We start from the raw sequence: 13,236 nt of genomic DNA, 5'->3' as shown, positions 1-13,236 counted from the left end.
ATATACGACCCCTATTCCCTCTTTGTTCATTGATAAAATTTGATAACGGTCAACGCATTTCGAGAAGCGTGTGGAATATTTGAGAAAATTCTTTTCGGTGTATTTAAGCCGTTAGCGATGGATAAACAGTGAGTTTCGATTCAGATTTCGAACTGAGTGTGTGTAATAGCTCTGTTTATAGCGAGGCATTTCGCTGTGTTGTTTTCGTATTCGGAAGTAAATACGTGTGTAAACGTTGAGTTTACGGTGTTGCGTGATAATTGCTTAATTGCTGATGAATAATTTTGCAGTTGTTGACGATCTTTCCTGTACATAGTGTAAATAAATTTCCTGTGCTTTTATCAAGAACTGTGTCTTCATTTCAAGAAAGTGGAAGTCGCACCGAATCCGTTACAATTTGGCGCCCCACGTTGGGCGCCAAATTGTAACGGATTCGGTGCGACTTCCACTTTCTTGAAATGAAGACACAGTTCTTGATAAAAGCACAGGAAATTTATTTACACTATGTACAGGAAAGATCGTCAACAACTGCAGTTCTCAGGACAGGGTCTCCTTGATAAAGCGTCAGCATTACCGTGAGATAACCCTTTTCGATGCTTGATCTCCATGTCATATTCCTGGAGCCGCTGTATCCATCTGGCTATCTGGCCTTCTGGATTCTTGAAGTTCAAAAGCCAAGTTAACGAGGCATGATCTGTCCGAAGCAGAAATTTTCGGCCGTAGAGGTAATGATGGAAGTGTTCTACAGCTTTCACTATGGCCAGTAACTCCTTTCTGGTGACGCAGTAATTTCGCTCCGACTTTGATAAGCATTTGCTCCAGTAAGCGATGACATGTTCATTTCCGTCAATTTCTTGGGATAAAACAGCTCCAATTCCCTCGTTGCTCGCATCAGTGTCCAGGATGAAGGATTTTTCAGGCTGAGGATAGGCGAGGATAGGCGTTGATGTTAAAGCCTCCTTCAGTCGTAGAAATGCATCTTCGCATTCTTTGGACCATTCAAACTTTTGCTTGCTCTCCGTCAGCTTATGCAAAGGTCGTGCAATGTTGGAAAAACCCTTCACAAACTTCCTGTAGTACGTGCAGAGCCCCAGGAAACTTCGCAACTGATGGATGTTTTCGGGACGACTCCAACTCCTGACCGCAGATACCTTCTCTGGATCGGTTTGCACACCCTCAGAAGAGATGATGTGACCAAGGTAGTTCACTTCCCGGCGGAACAAATTACATTTGGACGGGCTTAACTTCAGATTGGCTTCCTTAAGCTTTTGCAGCACCTTCCTAAGATTTGCCAGATGTTCTTCGAAGCTGCGTCCCACGATGATGATATCGTCTAAGTAGACCAGACAGGATTCGTAAGAGAGTCCTCTTAACACTGTCTCCATAAGACGCTCGAACGTAGCTGGTGCATTGCAGAGGCCGAAGGGCATCACTTTGAACTGCCATAAGCCTTGTCCAGTTGTAAACGCTGTCTTCTCTCGGTCATCAGGGTGTATCTCAACCTGCCAGTAGCCGCTCTTCAAGTCCAGGGTCGAAAACCACTTGTGTCCGGAAAGAGTGTCCAAGGTGTCGTCTATCCGTGGAAGAGGGTAACTGTCTTTCTTGGTGATTTCATTCAGCCGTCGGTAATCTACACAAAATCTGGTGGAGCCATCTTTCTTTCGGACCAAGACGATGGGAGAGGCCCAAGGACTGGATGAGGGTTCGATTACATCATTCTCCTTCATCTCTTTCAGGAGGGTCTCAACCTCTTCCTTCTTGGCGAACGGTAGTCGTCTCGGATGCTGTTTAATAGGGGGGTGTTCTCCAGTGTAAATCCTGTGCTGCGTTAAATTCGTACGGCCAACATCCTCCGATGTAGATGAAAACAGATGCTTGAAGTCGTCCACCAATTCTTCCGCAGCAGTTCTTTGATCTTTCGATAATGGCGCACTCCCAATTAACTTCGATGTCAAGGACTCAGAAGACACAGTCTCGGGGGAATTGATTCTTCTAATGATGCAGTTTACTGGAGTACAAGTTGCCAACACTTCACCTTTTCGGATATTCCTTGGCCTTTCACTCACGTTGGCGACTCTCACAGGAATTACATCCTTAGAAAGGTCCACAAGCGTAGATGCTACCAGTACTCCTTTTAGGCTATTGCTTAGGTTAGGGTATTCAATGAGTCCAAATCGAAAACTATTGCTTTCTTCAAGGGAGCCAGGTATTAATGATTCTGCCCTTGAGGGAATCGATAAATCTGTTCGGGCTATTATTTGATGAGCGGATTTTACATCACTTTCTGCGGGGAAAACGGCTATGTCTTCTCTCATCGAGTGCAGCTCATTAGTCTTGAAGTCGAGAGTGAAGTCATATTTCTTCAAAAAGTCCAATCCGAGAATGAAGGGGTCCGTGATATTAGCAACGAATGCCGTATGATGGTAGGTGGCATTCCCAAACACTATTTCCAAGTCCACTTTACCGTCAATCTCAATTTTGTCACCTGTCACAGTCTGGAGACTTACGCGTGGCGAGGTCCACAGCAGTTTCAATCCAAATTCACGAGCCACATCTGTCCTAATGATTGTCACATTGGCTCCAGTGTCAACAATCAGTCTGCAGGGGTTCCCATTTACATGTGCGTAAATGAAAAGTCCATCACTGCCACTACTAGAAGAGGAAATCTGCAGAGCTTTAGTGGTGGTGATTTCCTTCCCTCGCGTAGCTTGGCGAGCCGGACAACTCCTTCGCAGGTGTCCTTCACTACCGCATTTCCAGCACTTCTGCTCTTGTTTCTTTTGGGCTGTTATGCTGCTCAAATGTCTTGTCAAGTCACCGAGTTGTCTCTCAAGTTCAGCGAGGTGGGACGACCTGGAATCAGATTCATCAGCTTCCTGAGTCCGGATTCGAAGGCGATCCACACGGGTTGCTTCTTGGGCGGCCTCGTATCTCATCGCATACACAACGGCAGAATTCAGGTCTTTGACATCCGCCATCCGTAGAGCTTTCTGGATTTCCGGATCTCGAACCCCGTCGATGTAGTAGTTGAGTGCCAGGTTGTCTCGAACGTCCGCAGGACAGTCGCAAAAAGCAAGATGAGACAATCTCTCGACGTCCGCCGCTAGCTCTTGCAGGGTTTCCCCGGTTTTCTGGAAACGGGACTTCAACTGGAGTCGGCTGAAATCTTTCTGGCACTTCTCACCGAAGCGAAGCTCCAACGCAGATGTGAGGGCGGCGAAATCCAGGCGCTGGCTGTCCGGAAGGGTCTGGAGAATGTCCGCTGCGTCACCTCTCAGGGATGCTGCAAGATGACAGGCCTTGGTAGCAGAGTCCCATCCGTTCGCTTCCGCCACTATCATGAATTGAGTTTTGTAAACCTGCCACGAAGTTTTCCCATCAAATGTGGCAAGTTTAATGGACGGTCGAGCAACCGATGTGGGAGCGCCAAACTGTACAGAGCTGCTTTCCGCGGTCGCCAATCTCCTTTCCACGTCCTTAAAGATCTCTTCTTTTAATTGATGAAATCTTCTATCTTCATCTTCAAATTTATTTTCTACAGCATTGAATCGGCTTTCAACGGTATTAAATTTTTCTTCAATAGCATCAACTCGATGCTCTATGTCATTAAATTTATTTTCCATCACAGTCTTTACCGAAATAAGGTCGTTTTTAATTTCTTCTTGGTTAGACGTTAAGTCCTTTTTCAGCACCGTTAAATCGCTTTTTAACTGGTCTTGATTTGCCAACATACTTGCAGTCAGATCATTTTTTAATTGTTCTTGATTAGCCGCCATATCATTTTTTAATTGTTCTTGATTAGCCGCCATATCATTTTTTAATTGTTCTTGATTAGCCGCCATATCATTTTTTAATTGTTCTTGATTAGCCGCCATATCATTTTTCACAGAGGTGATTGCGTCAAGAAGTTGTTTTAATTGTTCATCCATTGCGCGAGTAATCACCATAAAAAAATAAAGTCCTAATTCAAAAAAAGTCTTTATGAAAAAAAATGTCCAAAGTCACTTACTCCAAGAAAGTCCAGAAGAAGAGAAGCAGAGGGAAGCTACATCTGTACAACGTTGGAGCTCCTTTCGAACGAATTGGGATTGACATCCTGGGTCCTCTACCAAGAACTGCTGATGGGAACAAATACATTCTTGTTTCCATCGACTACTTCACCAAATGGCCGGAAGCATATCCCATTCCAGATCAAGAGGCTACCACCGTAGCAGAGACTCTAGTCCAACATTGGATCTCGAGATATGGAACACCTTTGCAGATTCATTCCGATCAAGGGAGGAATTTCATCTCTGCTGTGTTTAAGGGCCTATGTCAAATTTTCGGAATTGAGAAAACTAGGACAACACCACTACACCCACAATCGGACGGCATGGTGGAGAGATTTAACCGCACAATCCTAAATAATCTCTCACTTATGGTATCCAGAAATCAACAGGATTGGGACAAGAAGCTACCTTTGTTCCTGCTGGCCTACCGCAGTGCTGTCCACGAGACTACCGGATATGCCCCATCTCAGATGCTCTTCGGACGAGAGCTTCGGCTACCTTGTGATCTCGTCTTCGGTCGTCCTCCGGATGCGCCTTCATCGCCTGAGGAGTACATCCAGGATCTCCAGGCCCGGTTGGAAGACGTTCATAACTTCGCACGAGAGCGAATCAACATCGCGGCGGAGAAGATGAAGACCCGATACGACACAAGGTCTACTGGACATGAATTCAATGAAGGCGACAAGGTTTGGTTATGGAATCCCATCCGACGGAAAGGTCTTTCACCCAAATTGCAGTCGCATTGGGATGGACCCTACAAAGTCGTTAACCGACTAAATGACGTCGTAGTGAGGATCCAAAAATCACCTAATGCAAAACCTAGGGTTGTACATTATGATCGGTTAGCCCCATACTATGGCCATAGTTCATGAGTATTACGTAAACAACCATGGTTGATAACATAAAAGTTGTAGATAATTTTTGCTTTTAATGTTTAGTAATATTTCTTGTTATTATTGTGTTTTCTGTATCTGTTAGTTGTTAATTAATGTGTATATTTGTAAACTTGTGATAGAAGTTTGGCACCCTTTCTGGGGATTGTACTGCCCGGGACGTGCAGTCCTTAGGAAGGGGGCAATGTTACAAATTCTGTAAATAGTAATTATTGTAGGAACGTAACCTGTAAATAGTTTCCCGTAATGAATATACAACCCCTTTTTCATATGGCTAAAATATACGACCCCTATTCCCTCTTTGTTCATTGATAAAATTTGATAACGGTCAACGCATTTCGAGAAGCGTGTGGAATATTTGAGAAAATTCTTTTCGGTGTATTTAAGCCGTTAGCGATGGATAAACAGTGAGTTTCGATTCAGATTTCGAACTGAGTGTGTGTAATAGCTCTGTTTATAGCGAGGCATTTCGCTGTGTTGTTTTCGTATTCGGAAGTAAATACGTGTGTAAACGTTGAGTTTACGGTGTTGCGTGATAATTGCTTAATTGCTGATGAATAATTTTGCAGTTGTTGACGATCTTTCCTGTACATAGTGTAAATAAATTTCCTGTGCTTTTATCAAGAACTGTGTCTTCATTTCAAGAAAGTGGAAGTCGCACCGAATCCGTTACAATATATATATATATATATATATATATATATATATATATATATATATATATATATATATATATATATATATGTGTGTGTGTGTGTGTGTGTGTGGATTTTCTATGAGTGTGTATATTCCTGAAATGATTTGAAATTTTGTAAAAATATCTTTTTTACTTCTTAGTTGTGATGTGGGAGTGTTTTGTTGAAAGCTTCTTTAGTCATACAAACTTCAAGCTGTCTTGTATGAAATATACGACATTGAATTTATTTGCATGCGAATGAAAAAATAAATAAATAAATAAATAAATAAATAAAACTGAAATTTATAAATTGTATTGAAAACTCTGTTAATGAAATTAGTTGGTTGTAAAGTAATACCAGAAAAACTGGTGATCTCTCGTCTTCGAAAATAACTATATTGAAAGTGTTGTATTTTGAATATAACAGCGGGAGCATTTTTCATCACTTTTGTAAATGTTTGAAAAATAGTAAAACGCGTGAGAATATGGTTAAGTAAAATAAAATATTATTGTGAAAATGGAATAGTTAGTGTAAAGTGAATCTACTTCACGAAAACTAATAATTTCGTTTTATTCCAACAAGAGTGCTTGTATGAAAAAATAAATAAAGTAAAAATATGAGCGATAAGATTAAGTAAAATATTAATGAAAAAATCATTATTAGAGTTTAAAAAAATAAAAAGTGATAAATTAAATGAAACTCTTGAAAAGCATATGTAGTGAAGAAATGTAACTTGAGTGCGAAATTTGCTTACTGGAAAAAATTATTTAAGATTATTTTAAAAATCCGTGAAAGTTTGTTAATGATAAGTGTTAATTATTACTAAAAGTAAATTGATTGCAAGTTTTGAAATTAATTTCAGTAGAAGAAGTCATTTTTCGGTGAGTCTATTTTCAAAATTTAAAGGACTGTAGAAGTGAAGTCTTGATACTCGACTTATAATTTTAACACTTCTAGTGTCCTTCTTGCATGTTTAATTTTTTTTATATGATGTGTTTTATTTCAGAATAGGAAAAAAATAATTAAATTCACTTGATTTAGAAAATTAAATGCATAAATGTACGAAAATAATAAAGCTCGTGATTAATTGAACAAGTAAAATATTTATGAAAAATAACAATCAGAATAAATTACTTTGAATAGATAAATCGATGAATTAAATCTAAATCGTAAATGGGTTGCATTTAAATAAATCTTAACTTGAGTGAAAAAAAAAACGTTGTATGTGTAGAAAGTAATTATGATGGTAGTTTTAAATATATGTTAAAATTCGGTTAATGATACGTGTAAATTAGTACTATGAGTAAATGGATTAGTGATATGTGATAAATAATACCAAAAGTAAATTAGTACCAAAATTGATTTAAAGTTTTTAAATTCGTTGGCTGAAAATTGAAGACACGGTATGTAGGATAATGTTTGCAATAAAAAAAATTGTCCGATTCCTATCACTGATTCTGAATAAATAGCAAGTTCTAAAATGTGCGAAAAAACGATAACTCATGAATAGAATCTAAGCCCGAGAATAGTGAAAAATAATCAAAGTGCTTAGTGACGAGAAAAAACGTTAACGTACAAAATGTATGAAAGAATGATAAAGTTCTAAATAATTGAAAATCAACTAGTAAAAAATACTATGAAGTTCGAAAGGCACGCAAATAATCTAAGTTGTAAAAAATGATAAAGTAAGAAATGCGTGAAAAAAATCAAAGTTCGAAATGTATTTCAAGTGTAAATATGGAAAAAAAAAATATATAATTGAACTCCTAAATGTATGAAAATGGTTAAAGTCTAAAAAACGATAAAGTTGAGCACACTTGTAAATAAATAAAAAATATGCAAAAATAGTTAATGATCCAAATGCATAAAAAAATTGTGAAAAATAATCAAAAAAACGTTAAAATAGTCTAAGATTATAATGAGAAAAACAATTCGAACTCAAAAATGCATGAAAATGATCAAAATCGTTAAAAATATACCAAGTACACAAGGCTGGAAAATAACCTAAATTGCGAAAAATATTCCTTGTTCAAAAATGCATGGAAATGATTCAAGTCAAGAAAAAGGAATAAATAAAATATTGATGAAAAATAGCATCCAGAATTAATTCTTTTGAAATAATAAATCAATGAATTTAATCTAAATCGCGAATGGGTTATTTTTAAATAAGTCTTTACTTAAGGGAAAAACTTTGTTATTATGGAAAATAATAATAATGATGATAGTTTCAAATATATGTTGAAATTCAGAATGATATGCCATAATTTATACTAAAGATAAATTAATTGTTGGTTTTAAAATTAATTAAATCGTAATATTCGATGTCATGGTACAGATTTACATTAAGACTGAAAGAGTAATGGGAAATCTAGCAGAGTGGTTAGCATATGTTTTTGCTAACTCAAAGTTTGGGTGTTCGATTCCTGAGCCCAACTCTCTGAAAAATAAAATAATTGATTTCGCCAAAATATTTTAAGTCCGATAAAAAAAATCAACGTCTCAATAGATGGCGCCACAAGCATCCTTAAAGTAAAAACTTTGATTGTTGCCATCCTAAAAGAAAAAGCTTTGGTTGTTGCCATTCCCTAAAAACTATCCGCAATCTTTCACGATAAAAACGACAAAGTCCAAAAATTCGCGCCAAAATGATTTGAAACCGAAACTAAACTCCCGTCACCTTTCACGGCGTGCGGAGGTCACAGGCGGTGGTGGGGAGGTCACAGGCGCAGTAGACTGATGTCACAGGGGTTGTTAACACCGCAACACCACCTGCTGAGCTTCAAGATACATTATTCCCCTACTGATATCAGGTGAATTCTAGCGGTAATGGAAGGACGGTTTTTACAAAAAAAGAAAATCGATGGATTTCTGTACGTGAGCATATCAAAATACATATTTTTTTTTTCAAAAACTGATGCATAGACTTTTATACACATCATAATAAGTTGCTAAAAAAGCCAAAGCCAAGAATGTTTCGTTAGTAACTTTTTTTTAAAACCAAATTTAAAAACGGTAACGGAAGGACATTTTTGCGACATGATTTTCACGCTGTCATGTTCACCCCAAAAGTTTAGCTAAACTATAAAGGGGAAAATTCTATAAAAATTTGAGCACATACGGGAGTGTTCGATCATTACAATTTTACCTCTAGTTAAAAAAAAAATAATTATTTTAAGCATATAAATTATGCAATTGTTAAGGGTAACGGAAGGACAAGAAGTCCAAAGCAATGAAACTTGGTAAATTTCAAAAAAAAAAAAAAAAAACATTTATTCAGCTAATACAGCAGTGTGAAACTGTGATATCTAATGAATGGGCCATCTGCTATAATTCTGAATTCTTTAAATACTCAATAATTTTATCAGAATGCATAGAACATTTATCTTCTTTCTCATGAAATCAAAGATCATTCACATACTATTTTGTGTTCTCAAACTAGCTATTTCTATTCCTTTATCTTCTGTACGAAATACCTGTCCAATATTGCTCTTGGTTAGTTTCTTTCCCCTTTCATCCAACTAACTTCTCCAAACGTTAATGAATCATCTGGCATATTCTTTATGATTTGGTAGTTTTGATTCAGCTGTATCTTAATTTTTAACATTATTTATAACTGTCCTCAGTCTGTTGACTTTGAAGTGAAATCTTCTTGGATTTGAAGTAGATTTCTTGAAAAGTACTTACTATATTCAATAACATAACTTATTACAGTGTTCAAATAGTGCATGTTTTGTATGTCAGGAAAAGAATGGATATTACTCCATCTTTGTGAAAGTTGATCTTTGAATTTACAGATCTCTTTGTAGTACGTTTAACAGTTAAACCAGTGCTCTCAACAGTCCTTTCCTGTGACTTGTGGCAACAAATCTGAATGCAGTTTCAATATTAAATTGTTCCAATATAAATTTTAAGATTGTAAGCAAATGTTTCTACTTGAATTGGCTTGTCATATCGCAAACATGTCATACCAAAATGACTTTCACATGCTAAGGAATTTTTAAGTGTAGTTTTCATGATTTTCATCACATAAAATAAAAGAAATAAAATCACAAAACATTAAAAAAAAAATAAATAAATAAAAGTTTATCTTTTAAATAAAAGCATTAATCATTTTTGTTCAACTATCACTTATATTTATCTTAAATGTGACTACTAACTGTAAACAACAGTTTGTTTTCCACTAGCATTCTTAAATATTACCCTGTATCAGCTTATAGATAAATATCCTTCCGTTACCGTATTTTTTCTTTGTCCTTCCGTCACCATTAAAAATCATATAAATTAAACATCTATTAAAATTTTAACTATGTCTCTTTGACAAGGGTCCAAATTCTGCTTTGCATGAAAAAAACATTAGTTTCTATACCCCATAGGTTAATGGTGAACTAAATGAGAAGAGGTATTTCGATAACGGAAGGACATCAAATTGTCACCTCAGAAATGGACCTACACTGTAAAAAAACTCTGAAATGTTAATGGTTATTTCTGTGGCACAAATCGGGATTTCACAGGTTTTCACCTCTTTTCCGGTGAAATCAAGTATTTGCGCGTTTCCTCAATTGCTTTAAGATACACGAATGCAGACTTTTCACTGTTGTGAAAAATATTTTTAGCTTCCAGTTTAAAAAATGAATGAGCGTATTCATTAAGCGTATCGACTTAAGTATGCGTACGTTCGTCCAAGTTGACTATGCGCCCGGAGAGTGCGAGTAAGTCACTGGATAGCTGCAGCTTTGCAAGGCAGAAATTGCAGGCAAGGAAGATGCTTGGTTCCTATTTGCATAGCTTTGCCATGGCTTCTCTGATGCTTCTGGAGCTGTTTTGGTACATCAAGAAGGTGCAAATCACTCACCTTTTATACCTACTTAATTATTCTAGAAGATTTCTGCGATGTGACTGGGTTTAACAGGGGATATTTGCCGATTCTTCAGTAAATTTCAAGGACAATTTCAAGATGGTTACTGACTTTTAACGGAAAGCGTTCCTGGTTTTTGCAAGATATGTTACTGGCAGAAATTGGGCACATCCGCTGCCAATTATTTTCCAGGAACGTTTCTGAATCGTTTGTACAGTGTATTTCATGGCGAAAAAAAAAAAAAAAGAAAAAGAAAAAAACTTACCAAAAAGTTCAATTGGACATTCAAAAGATAAAAGTTAACCTAAATATTATGGTATATGGCAAGTGGCAGAAGATTATTTTTAAAATTCAAGTGTCGTGTCTCCTTTTTCCTGGAATTCACCATATATATATATTTAAGTGACAACTCTAATTTGCATATAGTGTAGAAGAATCAAATAAAAAAATATTATAAAACAATAATGTTCTGCCTCGGTAATCAATTTTCGCAAGAATAAAATTGTAAGCACGTTGTAAAAAATCAAAACATATTTTTACACAACGAAAAGCAGCAGTTTTTAAAACAAATTATAAAATGTATGTTGTAGTTTATTTATAATATGAATATAATAACTAATGTTTTTTTTTTTCTCCCGAATAGTATTCCTTTAAAAGTTTGAGAAGAAGCGTGGGATACTGAGACAGAATTGCAAATAACCATTGTATAGTAACTTTACTTTAAAACAATAAAAAAATTGTATTCGTGTATTGGAGTATTGTTAAGATATTCATTCTGTATATGTCCTCGTTCTATTCCTTTTTAGATAATTATAATCAAAAAATAAACTCCCTCGCCGATTAATTGGCAAAAATTGGCCAGTAATTAAATAATCGGCAGTGTAGCCGATTGCCCTTACGGCCGATTAAGCGGTGACTTCCTAGTTAGGATTAAGGAGTACTTATTTACTGTTAAGAAATATCCTTGACTAGTGAAAGGATTCATATACTACTAAAAAGTAAGAGAGAACAATATGAACAACTTACAAAAAGAAATAGAATTATCTTTCTGAAAAACTAGAAAATTCCATACATTCTATAGAAAACTCTTTTCCATTTAAGGACCATTTTGAAAAATATTTTGCAGTTTTATTTTATTTTATCCATTCATCATACAGTTTTTATTATTTATATTATTATTACAATTCAGCAGTATTTCAGCATTGCGATGTTTCTGTAGGGAATATTTTGAATGAGTCTGCATTTTAAAATGTTATTAAAATGCTCAAAATTTTGATAAGTCTTGAATTTACTTTCTTTTAATGTGCATTTTTTAACACAAATTCCAAGTATGATTGAGAAAAAAATGATTAAGTAATTTTTTTTATTTTAATATACGGATTTTTTTTCTTTAAAATTTGATTTATGTTTCTAAGGACAATTCTTGTTTTTTACGCTAGTATAAAATGTTTTAAGAAATGCAAATTCGAATTTTTGGTAATGCATTTGATGCAATGATTGTGCATTTGTGATTCGTGCTGTACGTTGTTGGCTGATAAGAAATATCCTTGACTGTTATGACTTCTGAAATTTCAATAACAGGAGAGCCAACAGTCATAACAGATTGATGCTGTTTCCTAGCAAATATTCTCACAAATTTTTGAGTATCAGTCGAGCTTCGGTTTAGCATGCAGATAGGAAAATCTGTCTTCTATCAAGCAAATTAAATTTTGTGTTGAGCGTTTTGAAGCTTATTGTGAATGTATCATGCTTTGCTAAAACAAATAAACACATAAAAAGAGCAGATTTTTACCCTTTTTTGAGAACTGTATTTGTATGAACAGAAAAGTTATTATTATTATTATTTTTGTTTTTTTTTTTGCACGGTAAAAATAAATCCAAACTTGCCGACGGGGCACGGTTACGCATTTTCATCAGGGCACATTTACGCACGTTCTTACTGTGTCTACTACTCTGTTTTACTTCAAAACAGGGCCCGGACGCTTTTTTTTCGCTCTGTACTGTTTCAAACCTTTAGTACTTTTGGTTATTTAGTATTAAAAATAACCATTGATTTTAAATTAAGTAAAAGATTCGTATAATATAGCTTACAATCATAAGGGGATGTCTTCATGCTTGTTCAGCTTTAACTTTATACACTATTCAGCCTCTGATACATTTTCTTTATTTTAAAGATGGTAAGACATCACGTTCAAACGGAACCACGTTAGATGTTAAAATAATGAAAATTCTTATCAATAATCCAAGTATTTTTTTCCCAGTAAGCCTTCCACATCATCACATACGGACTACCCCAACTGAGACCATTTGAAAAAGTAGGACCAAAGCTTAGAAACCAGGAAAGGAAAAAAAAGAGGATGCTCACAATCCTAACTGATACTTCGATTAAAGAAGCCCTCAGACGGGACCGCCGCGAATCTTAGAGAGAAGGGGGGAAAATCTTGTGGACCTGGTCCTCGCAAAACGGGCGATTCGTTAAGCTATGGAACTGTACGTTTCGTTGAGCGGCGTTTTAAACAAGTTTCGTTGTTCTATGAATAGCTTTTTTCAGTTAAATAGTAACTAGTAATTATTGTTCTTGCAAGCTTTATGTTCCAGGAATTAAATAAAAACTTTAACGTGCTATTTTGAGTAGAAAACCTGCATTTTTTTAGTCCACTTTAACATTATGTTTCTTTTTTTGGCCAGGGTCATGTTTGTCTTCTGAAAAAAAAAAATACCGTTCCCTAGAGGCTCCACCGGAAGGCATGCTTGGTCTTTAC

Source organism: Uloborus diversus, chromosome 1 (genome assembly GCF_026930045.1).
Source record: "Uloborus diversus isolate 005 chromosome 1, Udiv.v.3.1, whole genome shotgun sequence".
Lineage (NCBI taxonomy): Eukaryota > Metazoa > Arthropoda > Arachnida > Araneae > Uloboridae > Uloborus > Uloborus diversus.
This window is presented reverse-complemented; position numbering follows the sequence as displayed.